Below are 15,122 nucleotides of genomic sequence, written 5' to 3'. Positions count from 1 at the left end.
ATGGAAAAAAGATAGCCTCTTTAACTGATAGTGGTGGGTGAAGTGGATAACAACATGCAGAAGAATGAAAACAGATCACTTTCTTACACCACACAGAAAAATAAACTAAAAGTGGATAAAGAACCTGAATGTGAGACAGTAAACCATCAAAACCCTAGAGGAGAAAGCAGGAAACAGCCTCCTTGACCTCAACCACAGCAATTTCTTACTTGACACATCCCCAAAACAAAGGAATCAAGAGCAAAAATGAACTACTGGGGCGCTCCAGGAACCATCCATGGCAGCGGCGGCCTGGTGAACTGGCAGCAACACCTGCAGAGGCGGTTCCTGCGCCGGGTGAAGTGGCAGCGGTGCGACAGTGGCCCGCTGAAGCGGAGGTGGTGCGCTGCAGCGACGCGGACTCGACGAACCTGAAGTTGCCACATTCCGTGATCGCACTCTGGGTTGTATCCCTGCCTGACACCGGCGGATCTGAGGCTGCGACACTTCCCCCACCCCGCAATCAACCCCCAGGCAACAGGGAAGTAGCAACCTGCGGGACCGTTCAGGGCAGTATAACAAAGCCCATGGACTGGGACCTGGAAACAGGCAGGGTGTGGGGCATAGAACTCAGCCCACCTTGGCTACATCCTCAGCACAGGAGATCCGGACAGAAGAAGTGATTTGCAATGCTTGGTTGAGAAGGGACTGGGGCGATGCCATTCTTCTCCCCACAACCACCAAGGCAGGGCCTCAGGGAGGTCAGCAGACAAGGTGGAGACAAGACCTGCCTACACCTAACCACACCCATCCCCTCCACATAGCTGTTTTGTTGTTGTTGTAGCTGTTTTTACCTGAGACTGGGTTTGCGTGTCTATTGGTTTAGTCTGTGCGTTTGCGTGTTCCCTCTGTGGTTGTCTGTTTTCTTTTTCCAGGGCTGCCTCAAGAAACAAGCCAAACTACACATGGTGGAGAGTCCCAAATACCACTACCAGTAGGGAAACAAAATAACCAAACACTCAACAAGAGAAACCAAGAGTCATCGTCCAAAGAACACTTCCTGAACAGACAGGCCCTGAACAGTCAAAAGAGCCCTCTCTAATACAGCAGAACTCGCAGGGGCCGTGTGTACAACAAGCTTTTAAAATTAACAAGAGTTTCCTGCCAAAGAAACTCCAGGAAGAAATGAGAGCTAGAGAACTGCACGAAACAGATATAAGCAACATAACTGAACAGGAATTTAGAACAATAATCATAAAATTAATCGCCGGGCTTGCAAAAAGCATGGAGGACATCAGAGAAACTATGGCTACAAACAATATGGAGCTTAAAAATAATTATGGTGAATTAAAAAATGGGATAAATGAGATACATAGTAAACTGGAGGTATCCAATACACGGATTGAAGAGGCAGAAAGGAGAATAAGTGACTTAGAAGAACTATTATAGAAAAAGAAGAAACTAAGAAAAAGAGAGATAAACTGATCCGGGAATATGAAAGAAGAGTTCGAGAGCTCAGCGATACCGTCAGACGGAACAACATCCGTATCATAGGAATTCCAGAAGAGAAAGAGAGAGGGAAAGGTGCTGAAGGAGTCCTTGAACAAATTATAGCAGAGAACTTCCCCAACCTGGAGAGGGAAGTAGACGTTGAAATTCAAGAGGCGCAGAGAACTCCCCTCAGACGTAACTTCAATCGATCATCTGCATGACATATCATAGTGAAACTTGCAAAATATAAGGACAAAGAGAGAATTTTGAAAGCAGCTAGGGAGAAAAGGGCCCTAACATACAAAGAGAAACCTATCAGGGTGGTGACAGACCTATCTAATGAAACTTGGCAGGCCAGAAAGGAATGGCAGGAAATCTTCAATGTGATGAACAGAAAAATATGCAGCCAAGGATACTCTATCCAGGAAGCCTGTCATTCAGAATAGAAGGAGAGATAAAAGTCTTTCCAAATAAACAAAAATTGAAAGAATTTGTCACCACTAAACCAGCCCTACAAGAAATCCTGAGGCGGACTCTCTGAGGGAAGTGTTGCAAGGAATGCAAGATACCAGAGACACCACCACAAGCATGAATCTCACAAAGGACACAATGACTCTAAACCCACATATTTCAATAATAACAGTGACTGTAAATGGGCTGAATGCTCCAATCAAAAGACATAGGGTAGCAGAATGGATTAAAAAAAAATCCATCTATTTGCTGTCTATAAGAAATGCATTTTAGACTGGAAGATACCTTCAGAATAAAAGTAAGGGGGTGGAGAAATATCTATCATGCTACAGGAAGTCAAAAGAAAGCTGGATTAGCTATCCTTATATCAGACAAACTGGACTTTAAATTAAAGACAATAACAAGGGATGAAGAAGGGCATTACATAATAATTACAGGGTCCATCCATCAGGAAGAACTAACAATTATAAATGTCTACGCACCGAATATGGGAGCACCTAAATATTTAAAACAATCACAAACAGAAACAAGCTTATAGATAAGAATGTGCTAATAGTAGGGGACTTTAATACTCCACTTACAGCAATGGATAGATCAACCACACAGAAAATCACTAAAGAAATAATGGACTTGAAAGACACATTGGACCAGATGGATCTGACAGGTATATTCAGAACTCTACATCCTGAGGCCAGGGAATTCACTTTCTTCTCAAGTGCACATGGCATATCCTACAAGATAGATCATATACTGGGACATAAAGCAGCCCTCATAAATAGAAAAGAATTGAGATCATACCACGCACACTTTCAGATCATAATGTTTTGAAACTTGAAATCAATCACAGGAAGAAGTCTGGAAAACCTCCAAAAACATGGAGGTTAAAGAATACCCTACTAAAGAATGAATGGTCCAATTAGGCAATTAGAGAAGAAATTTAAAAACGTATGAAAACAAATGAAAATGAAAATACAACAATCCAAACTCTATGGGATGCAGCAAAGGCAGTCCTAAGAGGAAAGTACATTCCACTCCAGGCCTATTTCAAGAAATTAGAAAAAGTGCAAGCGCAAAATCTAACAGCTCACCTAAAGGAACTAGAGGCAGAGCAACAAGAGCACCCTAAACCCAGTAGAAGAGGAGAAATAGTAAACATCAGAGCAGAAATAAACAACATAGAGACCAAAGAAACAACGGAACAGATCAATGAAACCAAGAGTTGGTTTTTTGAAAAAATAAACACAATTGACAAACCTCTAGCCAGGCTTCTCCAAAAGAAAAGAGAGAGCACCCAAATAGACAAAATAATGAATGAAAATGGACTGATTACAACCAACCCCTCAGAAATACAAGCAGTTATCAAGGAATACTATGAAACATTATATGCCAATAAATTGGGCAACTTAGAAGAAATAGACAAATTCCTAAACACACACTCACTACCAAAATTCACACGGGAAGAAATAGAAAATCTGAACAGACCCACAACTAGTGGAGAAATCGAATCAGTGATCAAAAATCTCCCAACCAATAAGAGCCCTGGACCTGATGACTTCCCTGTGGAATTCTACCAGACATTTAAAACAGAATTAATACCAATTCTTCTCAAGCTATTCCAAAAAATAGAAATCGAAGGAAAACTCCCAGACTCATTTTATGAAGCCAACATCACCCTGATTCCAAAGCCAGACAGATCCAGCAAAAAAAGAGAACGACAGGCCAATATCCTTGATGAATACGGATGCAAAAATCCTCAACAAGATACCTGCAAATCGAATTCAACAGCGCATAAAAAGAATCATCCACCTTGACTGCTACTTAGAAGTTTTTAAAGAAAACGCTGACTACGTAGTAACCACACAGGAAATAAATAAGGAACCTTTTGCAATAGTGACAAAAACTGAGTTCAAAAATGTCAACTCCTCTACAAGTATGTCCTACCTCTCCAGCAGCTTTTTATACTTTTTGTACGTGGAGTGGGATGCCAGGAAATTGTCACTTAAGTCAAATCCTCTGTCAGAGAACAGGAATTCTTGTTGTCTCAAATGTCCTTCTCACTGGACTAGGAATCAAATTGCCATGAGACAGACTGACAGGAGAAAATCAAATTTAATAGGTGTATGTACAGGAAATCCACATAAACATGCAATTCTAAAGACTGTCTGGCAAGATGACGTACAAATATAATGGTGAACTGTGAGCAGGAGTCTGGTTCTTTGTAGGAAAGGAATGCCTTTCACAGGGTGATAAGAAAGACACATATTTGATAATTAGATGATTGTCCTACCTTACAGGTGGATCACTGAGATAAACTTTGTCTCTGTTAATAACTCGATATTGTCTATATATGACCTATTATAACAATTTCTTTTTTTTTTAATGTTTTATTTTTTTCTAGGAGAGAGAGAGAGAGACAGCGTGAGCAGGGGAGGGTCAGAGAGAGAGGGAGTCACAGACTGAAACAGGCTCCAGGCTCTGAGCTGGCAGTCAGCACAGAGCCCGACGCGGGGCTCGAACCCACGAACCGGAGATCATGACCTAAGCGAAAGTCGGACGCTTAACCGACTAAGCCACCCAGGCGCCCCACAGTTTCTTTACATCAAATCGTCTATATTAAGTTTTCAGAGCTTCAGGGCAGTTTTAGTTTTCAAATGATTTCAAATCAGGAAGGTAGGCGACAAATCAAAAACCTACTTTGGGGAACAGGTGGCTGAGCCCAGTAAGTGTCTGGCTCTTGATTTTGGTTCAAGTCATCACCTCACATTCCTTGAATTGAGCCCCTATTTGGATTTTGCTCTAATTCATAGTGGAGAGCCTGCTCAGGATTCTACTTTTCTCTCTCTCTCTCTCTCTCTCTCTCTCTCTCTTTTTCTCCCCCCACCCCACTCATGCTCACTCTCAAAATCAATAAACAAATATTTAACAAATACGTTATTTTCAGGATTTCTAGCCAGGCAATGGAGGACAATAGAAGAAATCAGGATCGGGTCCAATCTATGATGAATATTAAAATGAAATATCTATGGGGTGCCTGGGTGGCTCAGTCGGTTAAGCATACGACTTTGGCTCAGGTCATGATCTCACGGTTTGTGGGTTCGAGCCCCGCGTCGGGCTCTGTGCTGACAGCTCAGAGCCTGGAGCCTGCTTTGGATTGTGTCTCCCTCTCTCTCTGACCCTCCCCTGCTCATGCTGCCCCCCTCCCTCCCTCCTGCCCTCCATCCCTCTCTCTCTCTCGGAAATAAATAAAAAACATTAAAAAAATAAAACAAAATGAAATATCTACAAAGATGGTTATTGAATTTGTTTTCACTCTCATCACCCTCATTTTTTACCAAACAGAGCCAAACTGACACTAATATGATTGCAAACTAAGCGTATTTTAAGACAAAAACAAAAATAAAACTCGGCCTGCTTATTTTCATGAGGGCAGCAAGAATAGAGCTTTGATCTGTAGACTTTTTTAAAAAAATTTTTAATGTTTTATTTATTTCTGAGAGAGAGAGAGAGAGAGAGACAGAGTGAGCAGGGGAGGGTCAGAGAGAGAGAGAGACACAGAATCTGAAGGAGACTCCAGGCTCTGAGCTAGCTGCCTGCAAAGAGCCCGATGCGGGGCTCGAACCCACGAACCATGAGATCATGACCTGAGCCGAAGTCGGACGCTTAATTGACTGAGCCACCCAGGTGCCCCTGATCTGTAGACCCTTTAAAACCAGTTTTGCTGGGGGGGCGCCTGGGTGGCTTAGTCTGTTAAGCGTCCGACTTCGGCTCAGGTCATGATCTCGCGGTTTGTGGGTTCGAGCCCCGCATCGGACTCTGTGCTGACTGCCAGCTCAGAGCCTGGAGCCTGTTTCAGATCTGTGACTCCCTCTCTCTCTGACCCTCCCCTGCTCACGCTGTCTCTCTCTCCTAGAAATAAATAAAACATTTTAAAAAAATTAAAAAAAAACCAGTTTTGCTGGAATTTTTCATAAGAAATAACAAGATTGAACTTTTAATAGCCTCTCAAGGGCAGAAACCAAGCCAAATACTTGCCATCAGACTTTGCCTACAATATCTATAGATTTGGGTGAATTTCTATATTCTTGAGGTCTCCAAAATATCCAAACATTATTGAACCTCTTAGGAAATGAAGTTTTTGATTCATCTGCTAAGGCTGCTGTGAACTCTGTAAGCAAGGTATCATGCTCATACTGCCAAGGGGGCCTTATTAAAGTCAATCAGAGATCCTTATAATTGTCTCCTCATATCTGAATTTATTCAGGTCTTTCTCTGTTATGACATTCTAGTTCAAACGTTGGTTATAAAACAGTGTTTCCAATTGTGTCTTGTCATAAGAACAGATTCTTATTGAAATTAAGCAAATACATATCTTGACATATATACATGAGAACAGGCACTGAGACTATCTGAAATCTAGAAGGACCAGGTATGGAGAAAAGATGTTTCAATTTGTTTACCAAGTTATAGTTTGTGCGATTGCTGCAAGTCACTTAACCCAAGAGGGAAAGTTTCTTTTATTATTATTATTTTTTAACGTTTTTTATTTATTTCCGAGAGAGAGAGACAGTGTGAGAAGGGGAGAGTCAGGGAAAGAGAGGGAGACACAGAAGCTGAAACAGGCTCCAGGCTCTGAGCTGGCTGTCAGCAGAGAGCCTGACACAGGGCTCGAACTCACTAACCATGAGATCATGACCTGAGCCGAAGTCGGCCACCCAACTGCCTGAGCCACCCAGATGCCCCCATAAAAGTTTCTTAAATCTGTAAAAAAACCAAAACACTTTCCCTAAGGTTTTAAGTTAAATTCCAGTTTGTTAGAAATGCTGATGCATAGGAGCACATGTACCCCAATGTTCATAGCAGCACTCTCCACAATAGCTAAAACATGGAAAGAGCCTAAGTGTCCATCAACAGATGAATGGATCAAGAAGATGTGGTTTATCTATACTATGGAATACTACATGGCAATGAGAAACAATGAAATCTGGCCATGTGTAGCAACATGGATGGACCTTGAGGGTGTTATGCTGAGTGAAATAAGTCAGGCAGAGAAGGACAAATATCATATGTTTGCACATATAGGAGGATTAGGAGGAACTTGACGGAGGAACAAGGGGGAGAAGGGCGGAAATGGTGGGGGAAAGGGAGAGAGGCAAACCATGAGAGACTCTTGAATGCTGACAAAAACTGAGGACTGATGGATGTGGGTGGGAGGGGGGATGGGCATGGAGGAGGGCACTTTGGGGATGAGCACTGGGTGTTATGTGGAAACTAATTTGACAATAAACTATTTGTAAAAAAAATTTAAAAAAAAGAAAAGAAAATCCAGTTTGTTAAGAGTAATATTAGTCTCAGGTGTACAATATACTGATTCAGCAATTCCATGGAACATCCAGTTCTCAACATAAGGGCTCTCCTTATTCCCCATCACTTATTTAACCCATCTTCCTATCCATACCCACTCTCGTAACCATCAGTTTGCTCTCTATAGTTAAGCGTCTATTTCTTGGTTTGGCTCTCACTTCCTTTCTTCTTTTTTTTCTTTCCCACTGCTCACTTGTTTTGCTTCTTGAATTCCATATAGGAGTTGAATCATACAGTATTTGTCTTTCTCTGACTTATTTCACTTAGCATAACACTCCCTAGCGTCCTTTCATTACAAATGGCAAAAATTCATACATTTTTATGGCTGATTAACATTCCATTGTACATATACACCAAATCTTCTGTACTCATTCAAGAGTTAATGAACACTTGTGCTGGAGTGTTTGAATATTATTTTTTTAAATGTTTTATTTATTTCTAGGAGAGAGAGAGAGAGAGACAGGGTGAGCAGGGGAGACTCAGAGAGAGAGGGGGTGACAGACTCTGAAACAGGCTCCAGGCTCTGAGCTGGCAGTCAGCACAGAGCCCGACGCGGGGCTCGAACCCACGAACCGCGAGATCATGACCTAAGTGCTGGACTGTTTGAATCAGAAAAAGCTCACTGCCTCTCACTGTTGAACCTCTGCTCCAACAAATATGGCATGGATAGAGCCACAGCACGGAACTATACTCATCACGGGGCTGACTGAAGACAGGAAGGTTCCTCACAGCAGTGCATCAGCTGTCCTGAAAAGTCACCTATCTACACTGCATCTAACCTTAATTGGGGTTATATACATGGGATATTAATGCTTGGGTACACCCACAGCACATGTCCTGCTAATCTTGTCTATTACTGTGTCCAGAAGTCTTCATCTCCATAATCTACTCTGCCATGTGACATTTTAAAGCTATGCCCAAGATCTGTCCATCATCTAATACCCCTACTCTAGCCACTGCCTCTGATCTAGGCCTGAACAAACCAGTAATCATGGTCATCTAATAGCTTCTAGTCCTCAGTAAGATAAAGGAATTCAGGGAAAAGGAATTAAATCATGAAGATAGTGGAGGACATCCCTAATCTTCAGAAACCCACCACATTTGCCAATTCCTTATCTCCATAATATTTATTCATCAGATGATTCCGCCAAGAGCTGCCTATGACTTTGGAGTGACTAAAGGGAGCCACCTCCATTAACCTCCCTACATTGGAAGAGTTCTTCACATATCCATTTAGTAGGTCTTATCTTTGTCTCTAAGGATGATGGCATCATCCTGTTTTACTTATATTCCCATCTCACATCTCAGTGCTACCTGTCTCAATATCCATTGGCCTTACATTTCTCTATTCTCAACTAAGCAATTAATGAGGACACTCTTGCCACAACGCAGGCACAGAATGTTTGTAATACCTATGTAGCTGGAACCAAAAATGAAGAAACACAGAACTGGAAATCTGCAGATAACTAGAACAAAAGGCGCATAGAAATTATTTTTCAAAATCCAGAGTCACTTGGCAAACCCAGGACAAGTCTCCTCCTCCACATGCAGTGTTTGTTAATTCTTCAACCTGTATATTTTCTGGGTCTTACCTGGGGCTACAATACCACTACTACTGGAATATGTTTCTCCCACTTATGGTGTATCTCTTACACACCCAGCACTGTCAAAACTACAAAACTACTAGTAACACAAAATAGTTGCCAAATAGCAGTTTCATGGAATACTCTAGCTAAAAGTTCAACAGTATCCTGTATTACATTAATCTGTAATGTAACCATAATATCACAGTATTCATAAAGAGGAAATGGTACAATAGATAAACAAGGGGAAAAATAATGATATATTATTTAAACCTTAAGACCACTGAGCAAATGGATTACTAGATAGATATACTATGCCATTGTGTTACCAAATAAGTGATAGATTCCATCAGTTACCTACAACTTTAAATAAGAGAAGATCGGTTAACATTGGTGGTGGGATCACACTTCATTTATTACACATCCATGGTAACACGTTAAAAACCATTATGCTTTATTAATCAAAATATATTAAATTCACACAGACTAATTTATGCATTTCAAATCCCTCTACTGAATAAATCCTTGTTCAAAATACAGAATAAAAACATTAAAAAGGCATTCATGTGCTGATATAATAACATAGGAGTAGTGATTTCCATAAATTTCAGGCCTGAGGTAATTCTTGAGAAATGTGGGTGTACAATTGTATGCCACTTGCAGGAATAGGTAGCTATCCTCTTTCTGATATCTGTGAAGATGTCTTCATTGCAGCCATGTCAACTCACATACCTTATTGCTGTTATGAAGATCTATCACTGGACTTCACTGGACTGCCATCTCTTTTTCCTTTAAGACCACAATGTAAAACATTTTATTTCTAATATTTGAGCAGTTATTTGGTTTTAATAAATGGAGAATGGTGTTCTCAACACTATTTCATGATAATTTACATCACTGTTATAGCCACAAATAGCATCTCCATTTAGATTTGTTTTTATTTATTGTACATCATATTGTCCTTTATCTTCCATGGAAAATTAGACATGCCTGAGTCCTGCCTAATGAATAAGGGCATCTCTTATCTTTCATGCAACAACAGTCATCCACATGGTTTTACACACCCACTAGGAATAAATGAATAATCTGAAGTGACTTGAGAGTAGAAATACATTAATATTTGCTAGTCACAAATCCCAAATAGGGTCAATATTAAAAAAGAAAGCACACGTTGAAATTAATTATACATATGCCAAAATCCATCCACTAAATCTTGTGAACTGTAATAGTATAGATGTTTTCTATTTAACTTTGTATTATTCCTTATAAGTATTTTGATGTAATGTCTGAATAGAGTGACTGCTGTATTGCTTTCTACTTGATATCTGTAACATTGACATTTGATGTTAAAATAAATACTTTTGTAAATCTATCTTTCCAGTTACTTTCTTTTATGCACTCTCTGGTGTTTGTTAAAGAGTATATTTAAAATGAAGGCCTTTCCTCATTACATTTCTAGGGTTTGCACCTAGTGGGCATTTTGTGATATTGAGCAAACACTGAATCACTTTCTTTCCATATCACAGTTTTGCTCCTGTGTGATAACTAGAATGTTGAGTAAGTTTGAGGTGCAGCGAGAAGCTTGCCACATTCTTTATATTTGTATGGTTACTCTCCAACAGAAATTTTCTGATGTGGAGTAAGATCAAGCAGTCCCTAAACATTTTCTCACATACTTTAAACTGGTAAAGTTTGCTCCAGTATGAATTCTTTGACAATTAGTAAAGGTTGAACCATGATTAAAAGTCTGGTCACATTCTTTACATTTGTTAAATTTCTCTCCAGTACGAATTCTGTGATGGCCAGTAAGGGCTGAGTGCCAGTTAAAGGCTTTGTCACATTCTTTTTACATTTTTAAGGTTTCTCTCCAGTATGAATTCTGAGATGTTGAGTAAGATTTGAGTGCCAGCTAAAGGTCTTACCACATTCTTTACATTGGTAAGGTTTTTCTCCAGTATGGATTCTGTGATGTACAATAAGGTTTGAGTGCCAGCTAAAGGTCTTACCACATTCTTTACATTTATAAGGTTTCTCTCTAATATGAATTCTGTGATGTGCAGTAAGTTTTGAGTGCCAGTTAAAGGCCTTGCCACATTGCTGACATTTGTCAAGTCTCTAATATGGATTTGCCCATGTCTATTTAATGATGAGCAGTCCTTAAATGTTTTACCACATTCTTCATTTGTGAGGTTTCTCACCATCATGCATTTGGTGATGTTGAGATAGTGTTGAGACCCAATAAAAAATTTCACCTTATTCCTTACAAATGTACCTTTTCTCCCCAGTACCAATTGTCTTATGTGCATTTAGTCGTGATGACTGACTAAACATGTTCTCAGGTTTATTACATGTGCATGAGTTTTTTCCCCACATGAATCCTCTTATGATCACTAACATTGGGGGACTGCTTCAGATCTTTCTCATATCTATTATATTTATAAGGAATCTCTCCTAAATGTATTTTATAATCTATAGTAAGTTTTGAGCATTGGCAAAAGACTTCCCCACATTTATTAGATTCATAATGGTTCTCTGGAAAATGAGTCCTCAGATGTTTGTTAACATTTGAGCTCTTATTAACTTTTATATCAGATTCACTGCAATGAGCAATTCTATCTCCACTGGAAAAACTCTGGTAATTTTGTATGGTTGACTTCTTTGTGACAGGTCCCTCAAATTTATGCTACATAGGCCTTTCTTCTTCATTTTTAAATCTCTGATCTTCTGAAATATTTAACCAAAAGGTCAATCCAATCCTATTTTCAAACTGGTTCAAATAATTATTTTCAACACAAATGAGGTAACTTTCCAGATTTTCCAATTTTTTTGACATTTATGTTTGAATATTTGATATGAGTTTTTGGTTATTAAAACACACTGCTTTACAAAAGTAGCTTATTTAAAAGGGGAGATTTTGCAAAATGTTTTATATTCTTCACCATTTTGGGCAAGGAGTTTCTTCCTATGGGCAGTTGTCTCCATTTAGAAATGTTTGTCATGGTATGTTTTATGTCCTTCACTCTCCCCATCATTGTCCCAGTCTATCATTAAATGTAAATTCTCAGGGATGCTATGTTTATATCTACCCATTGACACCTTTTGGAAAGAAAGTTCTAAGCATATCTTTGGAAGGAGGCTCTGGGTACCATGTGAAGATATAGCTGAAAGATGTCAAATAACAGAAAATAAAATCATTCCACTTACTATTCTCTTACTGACAACCTTATCTTCTATCATACAACCTTAAAATCAATCAGAGAACATCAGCAAGATGGCTGAGAAGAAATCATCAGGACTTCATCCTCCATGGATACATAAACTTGCACACAACATACTGACCATGTAGCCTAATAGGTAATTCTGTAGTATTGTCATGCTATGGTGCAAATTATCTTCTTATACCTCAAATATTCAGGAAAAAGTACCATATGAGCCCAAAATTACCACAAAAGAAAATTTTGACACAAAACCAAAATCAAGAAAATAGAACACAGGAAAAATAAAACCATATTAACCACAGGAAAAGTTGGCTTTCAGAAAAGGTCAACAAAATTGATAGACCTTTCAATCAAGTAAGAATTAAAGAGAAAGCATCAAAATCCCAAGTGAAGTAAAAGCAGACACAGTATAACTGATACCATAGAAATAAAAATAATTTTAAGAGGTGACAATGAATTATATTCCCACAAATTGTTACCAATAGATCAGTACAGATATGAAAAACAAAGTATAACTTGCCTAAACTCCATCATGAAGAAATATAAATAAATCACTACTGACTTAAGTAGATTGAAAGAGTAAACAAATAAACGAACAAAACTCCAAACAAGGAAAAGGCCTATGTCTAATAAGTTTATTTCAAAGGAACATTTCATGAGAAGGTCTTCGAATCACCTCAAGCTTTTCTGAGGAGTGAAGTTAGGGGAAAATATCAAAACACTCTGTAGTATCAGCATTAAAAGGTTACCAAAGCCGAAAGAAGGCTACAAACTATTAAATGTATTATCTCTGTTCACAGATGACATCATCTATAGAAAACCCTAAAGAGTCCTTATTTTTATTTTTTCATGTTTCATTATTTTTGTCATCTCATGTATTGTTTATTTCTGCTAAATTTGCTACTAGACTTTTGATTTTCAATTTTTTATGCTATAAATACTTCAGTTAAGAAAAACACTGAAATAAACAACATTACACCACAAGGAATTAGAAAAGGAAGAAACTTAGCAGAGGAAGGCAATTACAAAGCAAAATCTGAAATTATTTTGTTTAGAAAGAAAAATCAGGGGATCCTGGGTGGCTCAATTGGTTGAGTGTCTGACTTTGGCTTAGGTCATGATCTCACAGTTCACTGCAACACAGAGGGACTGGTAGTGTTGACAGAAGCCCTGGTCCTCATGCTGACTGATGTGCTGTCCAGTATTTTTCTCTCAAAGATGATGTTCTTGTACTCCTTCCTCAGAGTGTCCATAGGAAGATATCTCTCTGCACAAATGTTATTCATCCAGTAAGGTAGAAGAGGAACAAATAGAGTTCACTTAATGCCAGAGCTGAATCTATGGCCCTCTTACATCATTTATCCCTTAGATTTAACCAAAGAGTGATAAAAATTGATTATTTTGTAGGTGGTAGGAAAAAAGGAAGAGGCTCAACTCAAATGGGAACCAAGAAATTGAATCAAGTATCCATGGAATCCAGCTTGAGGTCAGTCAAGGGCACTAAGTATATTTACAAAATCAAACAAAACCACTAAAATACTTCTATAACCTGAAGCACACTGCCCCTTCTAGGCTTACGTGTGGAACGAATGCCCCAGACAAAATTCCAGGCCTGCATCACAGAAGATGAACCCTTTCAAAGGATTCTTAAACATGGGGAAGAGGACTAAATAGGTGAGCCCAAGGCCCTTCTCACTCTTCACTTTTCATTCAAGCTGCCTCCACCCCTGCATAGTGAACTTGATCAACCACTTTTATTTCTCCTTCTTCTAGTCATCATGCCAAACATATTCTTGAAAGTATCTTTCTCCTTTAACAAGTGGTACAGGGGCACCTGGGTGGCTCATTGGTTAGGCATCTGACTTCATCTCACGTCATGATCTCACAATTCATGGGGTCAAGCCCCAAGTCAGGCTCTGTGCTGACAGCTAGCTCAGAGCCTGAAGCCTGCTTCAGATTCTGTATCTCCTCTCTCCGACCCTTGACTGCTTATGCTGTCTGTCTGTCTGTCTCTCTCTCAGAAATAAATAAAACATTAAAAAAAAAAAACACAAGTGGTACAAATGCTTCTGATTGCAATGTTGGACTTCTTAGCTTAGAGCCCGTTGATTCCATAGCCTTTAAAATTATCAAGTTTTCCCTGTCCTTTTAGTAATTCCCACAGCTTCATGCTACAGGATCTCAGCTGTTTTCAACTCAGGCTTCTTCCTAAAATCTGACTTTGACTAAAATGAGCACAGAACTATAAAAATTCCATATGCATGTAATTACATACACTTTAAGGATGAGAGATGAGAGAGAGAGCACACTGCAGCGCAAACAATTTAAGAAGCTCTCACAGGGGCGCCTGGGTGGCCTAGTCGGTTGGGCGTCCGGCTTTCACTTAGGTCGTGATCTCGCGGTTCGTGGGTTCGGGCCCCGCGTCGGGCTCTGTGCTGACAGCTCAGGGCCTGGAGCCTGTTTCAGAGTCTGTGTCTCCCTCTCTCTCTGACCCTCCCCTGCTCATGCTGTCTCTCTCTCTCTCTCCTAGAAATAAGTTTTAAAAAAATATTAAAAAAAAAAAAAGAAGCTCTCACAGAAATTACTGTTCTTCCATGTAACCCTTGGGCTGCCAGCCAGTGAGGACTGCAGATTCTTCCAAGTCCTCCTATTCACTTCTCCACACTTCTGGGTACACTCTCCTTTCTCCCATGTCCTATCCTTTCCCCTGCAATTTACTTGTATCTCCGTTGTGATACAGAGAAATTTGCTTTTCTAAGTATATATCTTACTATGAACATCTAGGGTGAGCATGATTTGGGGAGTATGTTAGCTTTCATTACATGCAACTTCTTAAGAAAATAGTTTAACACCTCACACCAGTCAGAGTGGCTAAAATGAGCAAATCAGAGAACTCGAGATGCTGGCGAGGATGTGGAGAAACGGGCACCCTCCTACACTGTTGGTGGGAATGTAAACTGGTACAGCCCCTCTGGAAAACAGTGTGGAGGTTCCTCAGGAAACTAACAGTAGAACTCCC

At 39.7% G+C, this 15,122-nt stretch overlaps 1 pseudogene; it reads right to left on the bottom strand.

Moving 5' to 3' along the window:
* Positions 1 to 251: 251 nt before the first annotated feature.
* LOC120222067 overlaps positions 252 to 15,122 on the bottom strand; it is a 120,536-nt pseudogene continuing 105,665 nt past the window's right edge.

Source organism: Hyaena hyaena, unplaced genomic scaffold (genome assembly GCF_003009895.1).
Source record: "Hyaena hyaena isolate Hyena2069 unplaced genomic scaffold, ASM300989v1 scaffold_838, whole genome shotgun sequence".
Taxonomy (NCBI): domain Eukaryota; kingdom Metazoa; phylum Chordata; class Mammalia; order Carnivora; family Hyaenidae; genus Hyaena; species Hyaena hyaena.
Note: the sequence above shows the minus strand (reverse complement) of the source record. Positions and strands in the feature narration are given on the sequence as shown.